The sequence below is a fragment of the Triticum dicoccoides genome, chromosome 2A (genome assembly GCF_002162155.2).
Source record: "Triticum dicoccoides isolate Atlit2015 ecotype Zavitan chromosome 2A, WEW_v2.0, whole genome shotgun sequence".
Taxonomy (NCBI): domain Eukaryota; kingdom Viridiplantae; phylum Streptophyta; class Magnoliopsida; order Poales; family Poaceae; genus Triticum; species Triticum dicoccoides.
Window position 1 is genome coordinate 39,941,595 of NC_041382.1, and position 6,327 is coordinate 39,947,921.

Sequence of the window (6,327 nt, forward strand, 5' to 3'; positions counted from 1 at the left end):
TATATACACCTGGCCGGACTCCGTTCGGTCACCGGAGCCGTCATCACGGTGTCCTTCCCCCTCCGTTCGGTCATCGGAGCCGTCATCATGGTGTCCTTCCCCCTACATTCGGTCACCGGAGCCGTCATCACGGTGTCCTTCCTCCTCCATTGTTTGATCATCGTCGTAGCCTGCTTCTTCATCCTGTCTTTCCAGACCATCGATGCATGTGACGTTGAGAAACGACAAGACGGCATCACTTCCGTGTGCGATTATCTCCCCCAACACCGCTTCTATTGCTTCGTCTCGGGGGTGCGGATCCATAGTTTCTGCAAATATTTACAACATGGCAATTATTATTCAGACATGAAAGATGGATATATTAGTGGCAAACATAGAACTAGCTAGCTAAGCACAATAAGGAATCATATTAGTGGCCTGGCCTCGACGCTTCTCTAGGGTTTGGGGTGGCCTCGGCAACGCTTCAAGGGTTTGGGGTGGCCTCAACAAGGCTTCCAGGGTTCGGGGTGGCCTCGACGACAACGCTATTTTAACTTGGTAAATTTGGGTGGCCTCAAGAGAGTTTGTCGATCGGGTAGGGGCGCGGCTGGAGGGGGTAGGAGACCAACATTGTTTTTTTTCTAGGGTTTGGCTGTCCTCGAGAGTTTTGGTCGAGCGAGAAGGCCGGGGGGTGCTCCCGTGGTATAAGTTATCACGGTCGAGAGGGGGTATATATATCGACCGCCCCTCATGTCGAAGTTATCTGGGAGGGAGTTATATATATCGACAACGACGACATACATACATGGGAAAATAATGTTATCGGGAAGGGGGTATATCGACAACGACATACCCGATAAAAAAAAGATGAAGAAGAAATAAGAAAAGGAGAAGAAGAAAGGAATAGAGGGTGGCCTCTAGAGTGCGGGCTTTCAGAGGCCGAGTATCAGGCAGGCCGGAATCTGGGCCATTGAAATGTGCATTGGGATCTAAAATCCGTCAGGCTGCTGGCAGGCCACTGTCAGGCTAGTCATGAATATACGGTCCGGGATACACCTAGCAGCGTACATGTTTGGCCCATGGCCTGCTCCTGTACCTCTTCTAATCTTCGATGCGGCGTCACACACGTGAAGGCTGCTGTATCCTGTGCTACGCGCTCTCCTCTATCTCTCTTCCATTATTCCCGTCGCCAGCTACCTCTCGTCTGCTCATGGCTCCCCCACATCCTACCTCAGCTCCAACGATGCGCGTGCGACGGAAGTGACGGCCGGAGCACTCGTCCTCTTCCACTCCGGCAGCCAAACCACCCGGATCTGGCGTCATCTTCCACTCCGGCGGCCAAATCACCTCGAGCCTACACAACGCCGGATCTACAGAGGACGCGGTCCTCGTCCATGGATCTGGCCAAGGGAAATCATTTTCTCCATTGTTTCCGTCGGTGAGGCTGGATCACATTCACATCCTGTACTTTGCTTTTCTTCTAGTTATTGTTCATCACCAGCCAGATGTGCTCCATTCGTGTTGAGTGCCATGCGTGCGTCTTCTTATTGACCGCCCGTCGGGCTTAGATCTGCGTCCCATTCTATCGATTTAAGTTTGTTTGCCTCACCACCCCCTTTTTCCACAGGATCCGTGTTGGGATGGCAAAGCCGATTTCTGATTTTTTTTTTTTTTGTCTTCCCCATGTAGTCGCGGGATTCCATCATCATTGCCGATTGCCAGTTGGGCCGCCGCGGCGAGAGCACACAGCTGTGCGGAGACGTCGGCTTTGACGTTTGCTCAGAGGCCACCAGCGGTTGGACCATAAGGTAATTGCGAATCTAAAACTCTCACATGTACATATGATGTAGTTTGATCATCGAAAAAAAACATGGTGTAGTTTGCTTTCCCCGATAATGCTAGACGTTCCTGTTTCTGAGACACAAACGTTTCTTGGCCAAAACCAATAATTGTGGATTTTTTTTTATTCCTGGTGGGTTGATTCTTGCTTTACCACGCGATTCAGTTTTTGGCATGTCTGAAGGAAAAAATGCAGAATTTATAGCCTTGTCGTGTCTTGCTCGATCGATTGCTCTCATCCTGTACCGTTCTGCTATTTGCCCCCCCAATCCTGGATTTTGAACGAGCTACTGCAAGTTCATCGACCCTAGGCAGTGTTCTTAGTAAATTCTGGAATACAACTGTTGTTTTTTTTGCCGAAAACTGCAATGCTATTACTTCCGATGATCTCATCGGGTATGGGTCGGTGTAGCATGTTATAGATAACTCCGTAGTCATAACAGTGTGGCATGCTTCAGTAAAATTCAGGGGCTAATCATTCAGATTGGTTACCATTCTCTTAGCGCTGCTCCATGCTCTGTTGTTTTTGATGGAATTTTGTGTACCCTCTTGTGATATGGAAGGATATTTGTGACATAGCACTATTTGGGATCACCGGATCAGTGTTGTTCTGTTTTTATTTTTTGTCTTGTAGCTACTATTTATTGTTCATGGAAAAAGGAGATCCTTTATCTAGGTCATATGTTTTATGAGAGGTATTGCATGCTTGATTGTGTTTTATTTTGTACATGATGTACGATGAAATGGTCGGTGGCGCACTGATTTTAGGGTGGTCTTGAACACCTGAAGTGGATCTCAAGCTAGTTGTCATTAGGCATGATGCATTGCGGTTGTGTTAGAAACACTCTCTTATATGCCTTGATCACGACCATATTTAATTGCTTTGTGTTAGAAACACTTTCTTATGCCTTAGATCCGACGGACTTGGATTCGCCGGTCATGTGTAGTATATCTAGAGAAGTTTGACCTATTGTTATGTCCACCCTCTCATTGTTGAATTAATCATGGGTAGTTGGTTGTGTATTTGGAACTAAAAAACATTAGATTTATCTTAATCGAAAAAGGCAGTGTTTAGGATGAACCGTTTTTCCTTCATCGCTAGCCTATGATGAATGGAAAATAGATGAACGCACAATAGAGTTTAGTGTGCAGTCCGTTTCTTTTTGTTCTGCACATCTTCAGAGTAAAAAATTGAAGCTTTCTTTTAGCTATAGTCTGTTTGTAGTCGCCTCATTTTTATCTTGTGTTCTAGCTTTTTTTTGGCGGGTATCTTGTGTCCTAGTTATGTTTTTATGATTAGCCATAGTATATTTTTTTTCATTTTCTCAGTAGATGATGATGATTGGAACACCCATGAACATACATTAGGGTTTAGGATTCAGGCCATTTATTTTTGTTCTGTTGATTATCAGACTAGAAATGATGTGGCCAGCTGAATACTAGACCCTGATGTAGATTGAGTCTCTTTTTATGATTAGGATATCATTTTGTTCAGTTGGCAACAAGTCTTGGCCCTACCTTTGATTCGTTTGCCTGTTTGTTCAAAAAATGATACAGGATTAGGATAAACCGCCTTACGAGCAACATTTGAAGAGGTCTGCTTTTGCAAGATTTGTGGAGTGCAAAAGCACAACATGTCTTGGTAGAAGAGATTTTTTGAAGGAGCCAAGGAAATTGCCAAAATGTTTGAATGTGGTGTTCCGAAATGTGTGTTTGAAGCTAACTTTCTTTGGATGGTTGTTGTTGTTAGCCAAAGAGTTTCCAACTCAGGAAATCCTTATTTATGTGCCGTTTCATGTAATCGCGAACTGTGTAATGTGACTTTACTATTGGACATGGACCATTTTGTTGAAGACTAATATTTGGGTGAAAATTTGTGTTTGTTTACATCATTATTGTGAGGCGGATTGTTATGTTTCAATTGAACTTACCATTTGCATTTTTTTGTATTTTGGCTCTGCATTTGTTCATGTTCCAAATTGTGATGTTAATACTGCACTCTGTTCTGGGAGGTTTGCTCGTGTTGTACCGTTCATCAGTCTGTCTACCAGACATCATACGTGGTTTTTTGCCGGGTTGTCATGCTGCCAAGGCTTTGGCTTGGTCGTTCGATTAGAAAATTGGTTCGTGGTGGAGAGAAGTGTGAGTGCCCATGCCTAGCAGTGCACGCTGTAGCTACAACTAGTGAGTTGACAACACTGCACCTAGCATGCTTGGGGCAGGCGTCGCAGTAAATGAGGGCGGGTAGTCTGCCCTGGACAGGAACAATTGAATTTAATGCAGAGAGGAGACGGTGGAAAGTGAACCACACTGCGCGACGCAAAGCTGATGCACAAGACGTCTAGTGAACTCGCTAATTCTAATTGAGATCAGGGAGGACTAAACTTTTTGCCGTGTCAGACAAAGCGCATGTGGCTAATCTGTTTCGATTTTCTAGCATGTGTGGAACAGATAACACTGAGGTGCCAGGTTAGTGGTAATGGTTTTCAAACACAAAAACAGCTTACCCGTGTTGCATTAGCTGGTCAAAATGGACAGACAAATTTACATGAGAGAGATTAAACTTGCTTAGTGAACATGATAGCTAATGTGAACGAACTTGCATGGTCGCTGGCGACATATGATCCACGTTCGCACTTGACAAACTGGTGGTCTATGACTGGCCAACGTTGCTCAACGGCATGCACACAGTGTACAGGCCTGCATGAGAAAGGACGTACATGTCAGGTGAACGTCGAGGCCTAGATGCTATTGCATGTGCGTGGGGCCTGCCTGGTTCAATACAGGGCAAAAGTAAATCGAATACATGACTTATACTCCTGCAGCGCGGATCCCTATTGCAAGCACGGCCTCCGTTTGCATTTTCCGGAGGCCTTTATTCCTTTCTTTTTCTCATCTTTTTTTTTCTTTTTTTCTCTTCTTATTTATTTTTCCTCTTCTTCTCCTTTCTTCCTTTTCTTATTTTGGTTTTTCCTCTCTTTCTTTTCTTCTTCTTCCTTTCCGATATATAAAACTTTTCTTTGTTTTCCTTATTTTACGTTTTCCTCTACAATAATATAAAATGCACTAACCTTCTTTTTTCACTCCTTTTTTTCTAAATATGGACATATACATAAATTGACAAAAAATGTGCACAAAAACATATACATAAATTTTCCTATACATGCACAATTGTTTTACAAATATGCACATATATATATATATATATATATATATATATATATATATATATATATATATATGAACATATACATAAATTGACAAAAAAAATACATTTATGAAAAAATGCTATGAACATGTACACGCATATATACACATACACACACATATATGCACAGGGCAGGGGCGGCGGCGCGGTGGCAGCGCGCGGCGGCGACGGCCGCCAGTACAGGGAGGAGGAGCTCACAGTGAGGTGGCATCGGCGACAAGGAAGGCTCGGGGATGGCGGACGGAGAAGGCGCGCTCGGGGGCGGGGGCAGGGGCGCGCGGGCTCGGGGACGACGTCGGCGATGGCGAGGGCGACGACGCGGTCGGGGGCGACGACAGGGGCGGCGGACGGCGTCGAGGCAGCCTGGCGGCGTCGATGAGCTCGGCGTCATCAGGAGGCAATTGGCGATGAAACTGCCAAATTTTCTAAGTGTGGGCTTATATAGCAGAACCTTTGGTCCCGGTTGATGGCACAAACCGGGACGAATACCCCCCTTTGGTCCCGGTTCGTGCCATCAACCGGGACCAAAGGTCTTTTTTCAGCAGTCCAAAGGGCAGGAAGCAGTGGCCTTTGGTCCCGATTGGTAGCACCAACCGGGACTAAAGGGGGGGCATTGGTTCCGGTTGGTGCCACGAACCGGAACCAATGCACCCCTTTAGTCCCGGTTGGTGCCACCAACCGGGACAAAAGACCTTGCACAGCGGGGTGGTGTGAGTTTAGTCCCACCTCGCTAGTCGAGAGGGGCGCGCAGTGGTTTATAAGCCCCACTGCCGCACCCCTCTCGAGCTCCTCTCCATTGCAGGCTTACGGGCCTAATTGTGACTGCTATGCCTGATGGGCCTACTGGGCCTTCTGCGGGCCTGAATCCTGGTCCATTTAAGAGTTTCTAGTCGTATTCAGGCCGTGGTGGTCCAGTAGGTGGCAATTTTTTTATCTTTTCCCAGTTTCTTCGTTTTCTTTTTTTTGCTTTATTTTTTGTTTTGTTTCTGCTTACAAAAAAAACTTATTTATTTTATTTTATTTTGTTTCTAATTACTTACTTATTTTATTTTATGATAATTCTTTTTGCTACTAAAGTTTCTAACAAAAAAGTTCTTTATGAAAGTTCTTTTTGTTTTTAATGATTTTGAACAGAAAATACTTTGATAATTTTAGTTGCATCAATTTTATATAATTTTAGTTTCATAAATTTTAGATGTTGCTTATAATGTTTTGAACAGAAAATACTTATTTATTTTATTTTATTTTATATAATTTTTCCCAGTTTTTTTGTTTTCTTTTTTGCTTTATTTTTTTGTTTT

General features: G+C 44.3%; 1 long non-coding RNA gene across 1 annotated transcript; it reads left to right on the plus strand.

Annotated features, from left to right (window-relative positions):
- The first annotated feature begins 1,109 nt into the window (after positions 1-1,109).
- Positions 1,110-3,710, plus strand: LOC119353056. The gene is made up of 3 exons (XR_005170312.1): positions 1,110-1,417; positions 1,669-1,787; positions 3,376-3,710. It is a non-coding gene; the product is annotated as an uncharacterized LOC119353056 (long non-coding RNA).
- Positions 3,711-6,327: the final 2,617 nt, after the last annotated feature.